Raw genomic sequence first — 14342 nt, 5'->3', positions numbered from 1 at the left:
TTCTGGTGGGAGAATAGACACTTAGGGGACCCAGGGTGGAAGTAGGGGCCAATAAGGAGGTGCTACCTGAGTCAGGTGAGAAGTAATGCTGAGGAGGTGGTGAAAGCTGGTCAGATTTGGGATGTGTTTGGAAGGCAGCGCCAGTGTGGATTCCCAGCAGAGTGGCAGTGATGTGAGGGGGGCAAGGATGATGGCAAGGTTTTAGGCTGATAAAGGATGGCATCCTCTCGAGCTCTTGAGACTAAGACTGTGGAGAGTATAGTGGGAATGTCGGCCTTCAGACATATTAAGGTGAGACACTTTGACATTCAGGTGACTGTTGAATCAGCAGCTGGACAGATGAGACTGTAGCTAAAATTAGGATGGGCTGGAAGTGGGGACTCATGCAGATTTCATGCAGGAAGCAGAGGCTCATCAAGGGAGCATCAGAGAGGGAAGAGGATCAGGGATGGGTTCGGGTGCCCCAACCTGACAGGCTGCAGTAGAACAGAGAACTGATTAAGGGCTAAGCCAGGACCCATGAGGGAGATGAGGAGGCCCAGAGGACACCACATAGGTCAGGAATGAGGTCTGACTCTATCCCTGCAGCAGTTTGGGAGAGAGAACTGTGGTTCATGAAGGTCAATGGAGCTTGAACAGTTTTGTTGACTCAAGGGTATGAGAGTAAAAAGTGATGTGCGAGCACTAGGGCAGGGGCCAGGGAAGGTTTATTCCACAGTGGGAGCAACAGTGACTGGTGGATGGGGTCATCAGCTGAGCTGCAGGGGTTGATAAGGTGGCTATCTGGAGGAGCAGGCTAGGTGGGTAGGTCATTGCCCAGAGGAGTTGCATCCCAGGAAACCTTCCTGTGAGGGGGACAAGGGAGGTTTGAAGACAGAGGAATTTGAATGAAATACACATCATCCTTAGGAACTGCCAGTATTTACATGTTTTTGCCACATAGTGAAAGGTAATTGCATAGGGTTCAACTTAAGGTTTGCGCATGAATGCTGGAGAACTGGAAGCATGGCCGGAGCAGGGAGCATGGTGTGCTGACTGGTGTGCGGTATGCTGACTGTGGTGCAGAAGCTATCTTGTAGTCTGTGGTGTGAGTGGAAGTGGTTTGTGTTTTCTCTAGTTCTATGCAACTGTTTGGGTATACGCAGGGACTGGCAGAGAGTGACATTTCAACAGGTCGTCACATTTGCCAAGCAAGAAGGAAGCAAGTTGAGGACAGAGGGAGACAAGCACTCATGCAAATAGTAGACGATGGTGACTCTAGGTGTAATCTGGGAGAGGGATGGACATACTTCCCCAGGGAGGAGGTGGGAGGGCAGAAAAGGCAGCTATCCATAACTAACTTTGTTTTTAAGTTGGCAGCAGTTGTGAATTAATTTCTTTCAAAGTACAATACAACTAAGAATTTTAAAAAAAATACAGCTACCTTTTCAAGTTAGAGAACAGTACTTGGTTTCCATGGTAACTGCCAACCATTTAACTATATGGTAAGTATTATGAGGTGACACAGGGTAATTAGACAACAGGGAAATTACAGGGTAAGTCTTAAATACAAAGTGATTGTGTGGTTGAGTTCTGCTTCTGAAAACAAGTCTGTGGTTCCTCTCTGGCCTCATTTGCTCTGACCTCCACCTTATGACCTGTCTTCAGCCCAGTGGCAGTGCCCACTCACAGGGCAACAGACAGTTGTTTAGGTATAAGTCCTGCTTCTTCTCTCCTTTCTTCACTGGGACCTCAGGCAGATTGTCCTTATGTTTCTCCAACCCTTGTCCTATGCCTCTGTGGACTGCTATGCCAGGACTAGGCTGGGAAGTAGGTGCTATGTCAGGACTAGGCTTGGAAGCAGATGGAGGCCACATACACGGCTTCAGGCTGTGGCTTTTGAGATTCATTTTATCAACCAGAACTTTAAAATGGGTATTTTAATACTTTGGGTAGTTCATTAACTGGCTTTGGGTAGTTCCAGGAACTGGCTGTTAAAAGAAAACCTAAGTAGGGTTTGTTTTTGTTTTTTTTTTCTAAAAACACAGTACAAATCAGTACACAAGTCAGTCTTCTGCAGATTGAACAAGATGGTTACCTGAGAGAGGATTCATCCTCTGTCACCTGTACCAGAATCCCCCAAAAGGCATACATTCTAAGACAGCCACAACAAAAGTAACTTATGACATTTGTAGAAACACTGATAAGTGCAGGTAGAGGGTCAGATGTTTTAATTAATTATTAAGGGATAAAAACAGATAGTGCATATGAAATCAAAATATCCCAGAAGACAGGTAGAGACTCCTAATGTTCTAGGAATGAGAATTTGGACACCCAGCTCAGGGTTAGTGGACATCAGGACTTTAAGAAGATTGGTTGGAAGCCCCTCCCACCCCTGCCCCATGCCTTGACTCCCATTGCCAGTGTATTCTTTGGACCACGGCAGCAGGTATTGTGTCCTGACAGCAACCAACTCCAGAGAGCAGAGAATTACTCCAGAAAACAAAATCTTGGCAGATACAGTCCAAAGGTACCCACCTCTCCTCCCCCCAAGTACCAGGGCAGACCAGAGTGAATGGAACTTATGTCCATGGCAGACAAATCAGGATTCTCAATAGTAGAGTTGTAGGCATAGCCAAGAGCTGTCATGGGTTTGAGGAGAACTAACAATAGGGGGAAGAATCACCAAAAACAATAAAAGAAGATGCTCAAGGGAAGAGTTAATGGCATAAAGAGAAGAACACTCATTTAAAACAAAACAAAACAAAACAAAAAAACATTGCTCCTTCAAAAGAAAAACCAAAGATTTTGGGGGGAAAACTTAGTCAAAGTGGAGCAATCAGGGTGGCTTAAAATCAGAGTATGGGCAAAATGAAGATAGAATCAGTGATTGGACAAATTAGTCAGTGATTATTCTAAAATGCAGACCTGGAGGGGGACCCCGAGTTATTCCAGAATGCAGGCCTAGAAGTCCTGGAGCTCTTCCAGAATTCAGACCTAAAGGTCCCAGAGTTATTTCAGAATGCAGATCAGAGGACATGAAACTATTCCAGAATGCAGACCCAGAGGATCTGGAGCTACTCTAGAATGAAGATCAAGGACTGAGAGTTGGAGAGTGTGAGGCCGAAGCAAGTCTGAAAAGTTCCATTTTCTGTTGCGTAGGAGTCTAAAAAGGAGAGAATGTAAAAGGCTGAGGAGGAATCATGAAAAGCTGCTATAAGGATCCTTCTAAGGCACAGAACATGTCAGGGGACTAAATGTTGAGCAGGGGAAGTGAGAAACCACAACTGCTTCAACGTATAAGGACACATTTTCAGGATATTATCAAATACAAGAAAACTACCAAAAGCAGTCAGCAGGAGCAAAGGTCTAGCTAGCAGTTGGCATCAAATTTCTCAATGCCAAAGTTTTATTCTAGAATTAATTGGATCAACATTTTCAAAGAACTTGGGGAAAAATTATTCCAAACTGGAAATCTTATACACAACTGGACTTGAATTCAAATTGAAGGGCGAAGGAAAGATGTTTCCAGACAGTCAAGGGCTCAGAACTTACTAGCTTCACCCTTAAGACACTTGACAAAGTGAAAAAAAGGCCACCATCTATCTATAAAGAGAGTGATGTTTGATCCCACTAATAGTAGGGAAAGAGTCCAGTTATGAAATAATTGTTAATGCACATTGGCATGCAAATTAAAATAATAGTTAAAAATCATATGTATATGTATTTATATAGTGACAAGAAAGAAAAAAATGAAAGTTCCCTAAACTTCGGTGTTTTCCAAGGGTTGTGTAGATCTACTCCTATATAGCCTATGGTATGTAACTATGCATTTAAACACAGTAACAATTTACGAGGCGTTACCAGTCAGAGGCACAGATGGTACAATTTCAATCTTGTAGAGGAAAAACTCTAGAACAAAGAAAATCTGATTAAGTCACTAAAAGGTAGTATAGAAGGGAAAAATGTAGAAATCATAGAAAATATATAAGGCAAGACATCATGTAGGTATTAGTTCAAATGTGTATTCATGTTTCTCCCTCCCTGGCCAAGCAGAGTTTGAGCAGCACCAGGAGAGACCTGGTTGCTTGAAGTTTCAGAGAGGGGAATAAGGATAAAGAGGGAAACACACAGGGACCGTGATCACCCACAGAGTTTGTGGTCACTGGCTTGGGAGAGTTGAGAGTCAAGCAGTGATGTGCACTGACCCCAATGGTCACCAGTCTGGCTGGAGAATTGGGCTCTACTGAGCGGCAGGCTTGAATAAGAGGAATTTCTCAAAAAGTAAAACTGTTCCGGGGGGATTCTCCTGCAACAGCTGATCGGCCTACGCCCCACCCAGCCAGGCAGTGATCCCGAGGTTGTGCAGAAGGCCCTGCATTCCCCCATGGCACTGGGAAGGGTTCACGCCCAAGCCCCCAGGACCGAGGCAGCCTGGCTGAGTGCGTGTGCCTGCACCCCAGCCTACAGCAATAACTCCAGATAAAGAGCACTCTGAAGAAGACCTGGATCCCCCACCTAAGGCCCTGGGGAGAGGCGCCAGACTAGCTCTTGGGAGAGTACTTGCAAGACTGGCTGAGTACACATTGGGAAGGGAGAAACCACACCAATTGCCCCTCAGCCTGCTGAAGCCAGCAAGACCAGAAAAACCAGTTTGGCCAGTTTGAAACTAACAAGAAAGTAGGCGGAAGGTGTGAACACCAGGATACCCACTGGAAGAGGAAACCCAACAACAAAGGAACCACCAACAGATAACAACAGAAGAGGGTAAAGGAGGGGATGGAAACCACACAAACCTCAATCCAGGATCTATCTGGAAATACAACTAAATAGTGGAGAAACTACTCAGTACAAACAACTGAACAAGAGCAAAAGAGAATCCTCAAAACCTTGTACACATGGAAGAACTAGCTTCAGCACAACCTGCCCTCACCAGCACAACAAATTACAAGAGGTGGTGGACAGAGTGACCCTCAGTTAACCAGCTGATGGGAAGCACCCACCAAAGAAAGACCCAGAAACAATCAAAACACAAACACAAGCACAGAGCCAACTTAAAGGACAGCCTAAGACCAGTGAGCTCAGGTCAAGGAGACTACACCACTGAGTCTCACAGGTATTCTACCACAGAAGTTCACACCATAAACCTAGAGAGCCAGAACAGATCAATTTAAGAAGCTGACGCTAACAAGAAGAGTCTCACAAATAATGGAAAGACAAAGAAACAATCCCCAAATGAAAGGAAAGGAAGGAAGCCTCAGTAAGAATGCTAAATGAAATAGAGGCAAGTCAGCTATCAGATACTGAATTCAAAGCACTGGTTATCAGGAAGTTCAGTGAGCTCACAATGAACTATCAGAAGCTACAGGGGAACTACAATGAACTCACTGCAAACTATATCAACATGAAAAAGGAAATAGAAACTATCAACAAGGGCCAAGAGGAAAGGAAGATTACAATTTCTAAACTGAAGAACACAGTGGAAGGAATCAAAAGCAGGATCGATGAAGCAGAAGATCTGATCAATGAGTTGGAGGACAAAGTAGAAAAAAACTCCAAGAAAAAGCAAGAAAAGGAAAAGAGGCTTAGAAAGAATGAAGAGGGATTAAGAGAAATTCAAGACAATATGAAACATAATAATATCAGTATAATAGGGATACCAGAAAGAGGAAAAGAAGAAGAGCAAGGGATAGAAAACCTATTTGAAAAAGTAATGAGGGAAAATTCCCTAATTTGATGGGAGAAAATGTCACACAAATTTAGGAAACAAGAGAGTCCCAATCAAGAGGAACCCAAAGAGGCCCACTTCAAGACACAACATAATTAAAATGGAAAAATTCCAAGACAAAGAGAGAATCTTAAAGGCAGCAAGGGAGAAACAGGAAGTAACATACAAGGGAGTCCCAAATAAGGTTATCTGCTGACTTCTCAATAGAAATGCTCCAAGCCAGAAGAGAATGTCAAGAAATATTCCAAGTAACGAGAACCAGAGGCCTGTAACCAAGGCTACTTTACCCAGCAAGGCTCTCAATTAAGATAGAAGGCCAAATAAAGAGATTCCAAGGCAAAAGAAGACTAAAAGAATACACCTCCACCAAACCAGCTCTGCAAGAGATGCTAAAGAGACTGCTCTAAGGAAAGAAAGGAAAAGAGAGAGAGACAGAGAGGAACACAGGTACAAAAATGGCAATGAATAAGTACCTATCAATAATAACCTTAAACGTAAATGGATTAAATGCTTCAATCAAAAGACATAGAACAGCTGAATGGATAAGAAAGCATGACTCACACATATGTTGCCTACAAGAGACCCACCTCAGGACAAAAGACCTTCACAGACTAAAAGTGAAGGCCTGGAAACAAATTTTCCAAGCAAACAAACAGGAAAGAAAAAGCCAGGGTAGTAATACTCATATCAGACAAAATAGACTTCAAGAAAAGGGCCATAAAGAGAGACCCAGAAGGTCACTTCATAATACCCAAGGGAAGAATCCACCAAGGAGACATAAACATTGTAAATATATATTCACCCAACATAGGAGCACCCAACTATATAAAGAAAATCTTAGAGGACTTCGAGAAAGATATTCACAGCAACACAATTATAGTACGGGATTTTAACACCTCACTGTCAAAAATGGACAGATCTTCCAAACAGAATATCAACAAAGATATTGTGGCATTGAACAGTGCCCTAGATGAAATGGACTTAACTGATATATATAGAGCCCTTCATCCCAAAGAAGCTAAATACACATTCTTTTCAAATGCACGTGGAATATTTTCAAAGATAGACCACATGATAGGACACAAAACAAGCCTCAACAAATTCAAGAACATTGAAATCATACCAAGCATTTTCTCTGACCACAAGGGACTGAAACTTGAAACCAACCCCAAAGGGAAAAACCCAAAACACTCAAAATTATGGAGATTGAATAGCAGGCTATTAAACAATGTATAGGTCAAGAATGAAATTAGGGAGGAAATAAAAAAGTTTCTGGAAACAAATGAAAATGAACTCACAACTACCCAAAACTTATGGGACACAGGGAAGGCAGTCCTGAGAGGGAAGTTCAAAGCAATACAGGCCTACCTAGAAAAGATAGAAACATTTCAAACAAACAACCTAACCCTACACCTACAAGAACTCGAGGAACAACAACAAAGACAGCCCAGAGCAAGTACAAGGAAGGAAACAACCAAAATCAGGGCAGAATTAAATGACATAGAGACTAAAAGCACAATTCCAAGGATCAATGAATCCAGGAGCTGGTTTTTTTGAAAAGATAAACAAAATTGACAAGCCTTTAAGTAGGCTCATCAAGAAAAAAAGAGAGAGGACACAAACACAATCAGAAATGAAAGAGAAGAGATTATAACTGACACCACAGAAATGGAAGGGATTGTAAGAAATTACTATGAAGAACTGTATGCCAAGAAATTTGAAAACCTAGGTGAAATGGACAAATTTCTGGAAAAATATAATCTTCCAAAACTGAATGAAGAAGAAGTAGAAAGCCTGAACAGACTAATAGCAACAGAATAAACTGAAGCAGTAATCAAAAAACTTGCGACACACAAAAGCCCTGGATCAGATGGTTTCACAGGAGAATTCTACAAAGCATTTAAGGGAGAGCTAACCCCTATCCTTCACAGACTATTCCAAAAAATCCAAAATGATGGAAGACTCCCAAACTCTTTTTATGAAGCCAGCATCATCCTAATCCCAAAACCAGATAAAGACACAACAAAGAAAGAAAACTTCAAGCTAATATCGCTGATGAACATAGACGCTAAAATCCTCAACAAAATATTGGCAAACCACATCCAACAATACATTAAAAAGATCATACACCATGACCAAGTGGGATTCATCCCAGGGATGCAAGGGTGGTTCAGTATTCACAAATCAGTAAATGTAATACATCTCATAAACAAAAGCAAAGACAAAAATTACATGATCATATCAATAGATGTGGAAAAAGCATTTAATAAGGTACAGCACCCATTTATGGTAAAAACACTCAGCAAAGTGGCAATAGAGGGAGCATTCCTCAACATAATAAAGGCCATATATAAGAGATCTACAGCCAACATCATACTTAATGGGCAAAAACTAAAAGCTTTTTCACTAAGATCAAGAACAAGACAAGTTTGTCCACTTTTACTGCTTCTATTCAATATAGTATTGGAAGTTTTAGCCACAGCGATCAGACAGGAAAAGGAAATAAAAGGCATCCAAATCAGAAAGGAGCAAACAAAACTGTCACTGTTTGCAGGTGACATGATAGTATACATAGAAAATCCTATAGACTCCACCCCAAAACTGCTCGACCTTATAAATGAATTCAGCAAAACAGCAGGATACAAAGTCAATATCCAGAAATCAGAGGCATTTTTGTATACCAACAATGAAACAGCAGAGGCAGAAATAAAAAAAGAAAATCCCATTCTATATAGCAAAAAGAAAAATAAAATACTTAGGAATAACCTAACCAAGGAGGTGAAAGACCTGTATGTAGAAAACTACACAACACTGAAGAAAGAAATCAAGGAAGACACACAAAAAATGGAAACATATACCTTGTTTATGGATTGGAAGAATTAACATCATCAAAATGTCCATACTACCCAAAGCAATTGTCAGATTCAATGCAATACCTATTAAAGTACCAATAGCATATTTCACAGACATAGAACAAAGACTTCAAAAATGTATATGAAAGTATAAACGAACCCAAATAGTGGCTGCAATTTTGACAAAGAAGAGCAAAGTAGGAGAGATCACAATACCTGATACCAAACTGTATTACAAGATCACTGTAATCAAAATAGCCTGGTACTGTCATAAAAACAGGTACATAGACCAATGCAAGAGAATAGAGAGCCCAGAAATAAACCCAAGTCTCTACGGTCAATTAATATTCAACAAAAGGGGCAGCAATATAAAATGGAGTAAAAATAGCTTCTTCAACAAATGGTGTTGGGAGAAATGGACAGCTACATGCAAAAAAGTGAAACTTGAGCACCAGCTTACACCATACACAAAAATAAATTCAAGGTAAATGAAAGACTTAAATATAAGCCATGACACCATTAAAGTCGTAGAGAACACTGGCAAGAAAATCTCAAGGTATTTCACGCAGCAATGTTTTTACTGATATGTCCCCTAGAGCAAGGGACATAAAGGAAAGAATAAACAAATGGGATCTCATCAGAATAAAAAGCTTCTGCATGGCCAAAGAAAACAGTATTAAAATGAAAAGAGAACCAACTGTTTGGGAAAACATATTTGCCAATGATACCTCAGACAAGGGTTTAATCTCCAAAATATACAAAGAACTTACACAACTCTAAGAAGACAAGCAACCTAATTAAAAAGTGGGCAAAGGACTTGAACAGACACTTCTCCGAGGAGGACACTTCTCCAAGGAGGACATACACATGAAAAGATGCTCAATATCACATTAGAGAGATGCAAATTAAAACCACAGTGAGATACCACTTTACACCAGTCAGAATGGCCATTGTAAACAAAGCAACAAACAAGTGTTAGAGAGGTTGTGGAGAAAAGGCGACCCTAGTTCACTGTTGGTGGGATTGCAGACTGGTACAACCACTATGGATAACAGTATAGAATTTTCTAAGAACATTAAAAATGGATCCGTCTTTTGACCCAGCAATTCTACTGTTAGGATTATATCTTAAGAACCCTGAAACACCAGTCCAAAAGAACCTATGCTCTCCAATATTTATAGCAGCACAATTTACAATAGCCAAGTGTTGGAAGCAACCTAGGTGCCCATCAGTAAATGAGTGGATCAAAAAGCTATGGTACATTTACACAATGGAATACTATGTAGCAGAAAGAAGGATGGAACAGTTTCTTTGCAACAGCATGGATGGGACTGGAAAGCATTATGCTGAGTGAAATAAACTAGGCGGAGAAAGACGAATACCATATGATCTCACCTTTAACAGAAAGCTGAACAACAAAACAAACCAGCAAGCAAAATATAACCAAAGACACTGAAATGGAGAACAGGCTGACAGTGACCAGAGGGGAGAGAGGAGGGAATTTCAGGGGGAAAGGGGAAGGGTTTACTGGAACAAGTATAAAGGACACATAGGCAAAAAGTAAGGGGGGTGGAAATGGGAGGGAGGTGGGGGCACTGTGGGGGGGTAGGCTGGAATGGGAGTAAAAGACAGAAAACTGTACTTGAAAAACATTTTAAATAAATAAAAAACGTATTCATTTTCTCTATGAAGAGATGGAACTCAGTCTTAAAACAATTTTTTCATGGGAAGTATGCTAAGCAAATTCTTTTTTTAAAAGTTCATTTATTTACTTTTAGAGAGAGGGGAAGGTGAGAGAGAAACATGAAAGTGTGGTTACCTCTCATGTGCGCCCCACCAGGGACCTGGCCTGCAACCCAGACATGTGTCTGGACTAGGAATCGAACTGGAACTCTGTAGTCCGCAGGCTGGCATTCTCTCCACTAAGCCATACCAGCCAGGGTATAAGCAAATTCTAATCACCAGAAAGCAAAACTAACAGTTTTATTTTCAAGAAAAAGATAAAAAGCATTAAATGGGACAAAGATACTTCATTTTGAGAGGCTATAATCCTCTAAGGAGAGCTGGTATTCATGAATTTTTATGTACATAATTACATAGCTGTAAAGTATATGAAGGAAGATCTTGTAGGACAGGAAATGGACAAACCTAGTACCATAATGGGAAACTTTAATTTAAACAAATCAAGAATAAAGGAAAATATACAGTTACGAAGGATTTTCACAGCATTCTTGATGAGCTCTGTTCCAAACATAGAATGTTCTTTCTCTTGTTTCTCCTCCCCTCTCCCTCCCTCCTTTCTTTTTTTTAAACACATCAGGACCATTTACCCTGGTTTGAAAAAATGAGGGATTTATTTATTTATTTATTTTAAAGAAAATTTTATTTTTCAGCAACAGAAGTCATTAAGTACAATAAAAATGGAAAATAATCACAAATGATACCCCCAAATAACCCAGACTCCATTATATTTGTAGATATTTGGGGATGTTTTTAAATAAAGTGTAAACTATTTAAAATAATGAAGATGAGACAATGCTGCATATCAAAACATGAAGGATGCTGCCAAAACAATTCTTAGGGGAAAATGTCAGAAAACCAGAAACATTTAAAATAAATGAGTTCCCTGTGACTCAAACTGTTAGAGAAAGAATTAAAAAATAATTTAAGACAAATTAGAGATGAATACAGTAGAACCTGAAAACTTGTTAGTTGATGCAATAAATTCTGGAAGAGGACCATGAAATACTTAAAACTGTCAGCAAACTTGATCAAGGGGGAAAAGGCAAAACTTAAAACTTGGGTAGCCGGAAAGTAGTAAAAACCGTATGGGTGTTGGCTGTTCACACTTTCAGAGCTTGCTATTTATAACTTAATGCAAGATAATTGAAACATCTAGATGAAATGAATAATTTTCTAGAAAAAATGTAAATCAACCAAATTGCTTCAACATGATTGAAGCATAAAAAGTCTGAATAACCCATTACTGGGGCAGTAACTGAAACTGTGCTCAGAGATCTGTAACTCACTAGACCCCACTTCTACAGGGAAAGGTACTTTTTAGGTGTGGAAATTGTTTCATAGTGCAAAGAAGAGACAAAGTTCCCCTAATCAGTTTTTGAGATTAACGATATTGAGACACAAAGATTGTGCAAGTAATCTTAAAATGACCTGTAGGTAACTACCTTTCCAAAGACAGATGTGCAAACTATAAATAAAGTGTTAGCAGATGGATTCCAACAAAGCATTTAGTCTTAAATATGTTTTATTTTAAGAGTTGGTTGAGCTGTGGCTTGGAAGCCACCTGGCCCCCGCGTTAGTCCTTTATGTAGCTGCTCTTTCCGTCTTCTCCATGTTTCATGAATTCTCATTGCTTCGTTTTTTGTTTTTTTTTTTAGTTTTCTTTTTTTCAATGTATGGTTGCTTCTCGTTTATCCCCTGCTGGGAACTGGCCCCTGCTGGGAACTGGCCCCTGCTGGGAACTGGCCCCTGCTGGAAACTGGCCTGCAACCCAGGCATGTGCCCTGACTGGGAATTGAACTGAGATCTTTTGGTTCGCAGGCCCATGCTCAATCCACTGAGCTATACCAGCCAGGGCTTTTTGTTTTCTTTTTGATATTTAAAAGTTTTGTGTTTTCCTTTGCTGTGTTTATTTGATATTTTAATTTCATCTTGATTTTTGAAATATTTTTTTCCAGATTCTTTCCCAAGTTCTATGACCTCATTCTTGAGTTTTTCTAATTCTGATTCTCTTTTTTTAGCCCTTGCATTATTACCTTAATGTTTTTTAATCAATTTAAAAATATTAGATTATGGTTTTTCTGTTTTTGTTCTCATGTCTTTATGGTTTGTGTTATTGTCAGTAGGGATGTTACTTTGTTTCTTATTTTCTTTTGTCTTTATAAAAAACCTTGCATGGGGTTTGGCCTCACATGAAATTTGTTTTGCTGAATTTATTAGAAGGGAGACATTGTTGATAATAACATTTCTAATTTCATAGCTCTAATTTCTAATTTCAGTGCCCTCTTAAATTATGTTTATGACAGGTTAAAATGAATTTAGCCCTGGTGGGGGGACACAGTGACTGGGTGGCCAGGGAATTATGTAATTGTATTACATCAGTGTACTGTGTTTACCTGGGTGTCCTTGTTTTTAGGAAATACACACTAACATATCTGGGGTCTAGGTGCGTAATGTCTGCTAATCACTCTCAGAAGGTGTAGATCGTTAGGGTGAACCAGTAAATGAATGAATGAATATATGAATGACAGACGATATGCCTAAAAGTGAACAGTTGGAGGAACAACTAAGTATACATAGAAGGTCTTTGTAATAGTCATATAATTTCCTCAAGATTTGAAATTATATCACAATAAACCATTGTGTATTTCTCAGTGGAAAATGTGATGATCCATCTTCAGACAGACGTCCTGGGAGACTTTGGGAGGATGAGGTGACACTTGGATGTGCTGGGTGGGGACTCAAAGGTGAGCTAGGGCTGCTGGAGCCAGGCTTTTGTTTTAGTTCCTCAGTGTTTTCCTCAAACTGGAATTTTAATGAAAACAAATAAATTCCTCAGAAGATAATTTTAAACATCTGATGAAAAGAGGACAAGTAGCCTTGTGAAGTGACATTGGGGTTCTCAGTGCAGGAGGCCCCGGAGGGGAGTTGGCATTCAGATTCCTTCCTAGGTTGGCATCTGGGGTAGGCAGCCTTTCCTGTTGCAGTGCCTCATCCTGTCACTGTGGCTACTGTCTTCAGTGTCAAGTGTAAACCAGCCATGGCCCCACAGTTCTCTGTGGACTCATGGTTTACAAGCTGTCAGGAACAGCACCGACTGCTGGGTGGTTGTGTGCCCAGAAGACCAATAGCAAAGAGAGATGAACTCAGTAAAGCCCTTAGATTGGCCAGGCGCTGGGCACACGTCTGCTTCTCATGGAGAGCTTTCTGCTTACACCCCAAGCAGGACACGGTAGCTGGCCTGTAGGCTCTGAGCCTTCTGGACCATTTCCTGGTGGTGACCTTAGACCAGTTCCCTGTGTAGTGGAGACAATGTCCCCTTTTACAGATAGAGGCTATGGTGAAGGGAGAAACCCATCAAAACCAAGGAAACTGTGGTTTGAGCCAGCTGCGCATGAAGTGGATGATGTACCAAGTGCGTTGGTGGCACTGTGCACATTTTTGTGTCCAAGAAATGCTCCTGAGACAGGCCTGAGGCCTGACTGCACTGGCATGGGTGTGTTGAGATGTGGGTTTGGGCTTATCTTAATCTGAAGGCCCAGTCCTTACCAGGCCTCTGCTCCAGCCACACAGCCACCCCAAGCCACCTTCCATCCTGGCTCTCTGCTGCTCATCATGGTCACCAGCTGGCCTCCTGTACCTGTGCTACCCTGTGCACACCTGTGTCCTCCCGCACAGCTTTATTCTTAGGCCACTTTCCAGGAGGGAGTCTCACCTTTTCCCTGAGGGTGGGGTCAGTAGGGTGAGGGGAGGAGACACCAAGCTTCTGTTCTCCCCATGCCCCACCTATCTAGGCTTTTATACCCCTCCACTCCCCACCCTGGTGCCCTTCTGGGAGCTGGGACCACTAAACTTGGAAGTCCCAGACTTGCTCCATTCTTGTTGCCATGCCCACTCGCCTGACCCTGGAAAATTCTCCAGATCTGCCCACAGTGTTGTTTTTGTCATCTTCTATCTTTTTTTCATGCCTGCCCTGTGGAAGTCTCATCCTGGACCTAACTGTGGAGGAGAGCTGTGTGAACTGATATATCTGTGACATCCAG

General features: G+C 41.1%; 1 protein-coding gene across 14 annotated transcripts in view; it reads left to right on the top strand.

Annotated features, from left to right (window-relative positions):
- Positions 1-14342, top strand: part of PCBP3 (poly(rC) binding protein 3) — a 219463-nt gene that overhangs the window by 114596 nt on the left and 90525 nt on the right. The gene's annotated exons all lie outside the window — the stretch shown is intronic.

The sequence above is a fragment of the Artibeus jamaicensis genome, unplaced genomic scaffold (genome assembly GCF_021234435.1).
Source record: "Artibeus jamaicensis isolate MK-2021 breed Jamaican fruit bat unplaced genomic scaffold, CSHL_Jam_final scaffold_474, whole genome shotgun sequence".
NCBI classification, from domain to species: domain Eukaryota; kingdom Metazoa; phylum Chordata; class Mammalia; order Chiroptera; family Phyllostomidae; genus Artibeus; species Artibeus jamaicensis.
The sequence above is the reverse complement of the archived record's forward strand: the minus strand, read 5'-3'. Positions and strand labels throughout refer to the sequence as shown.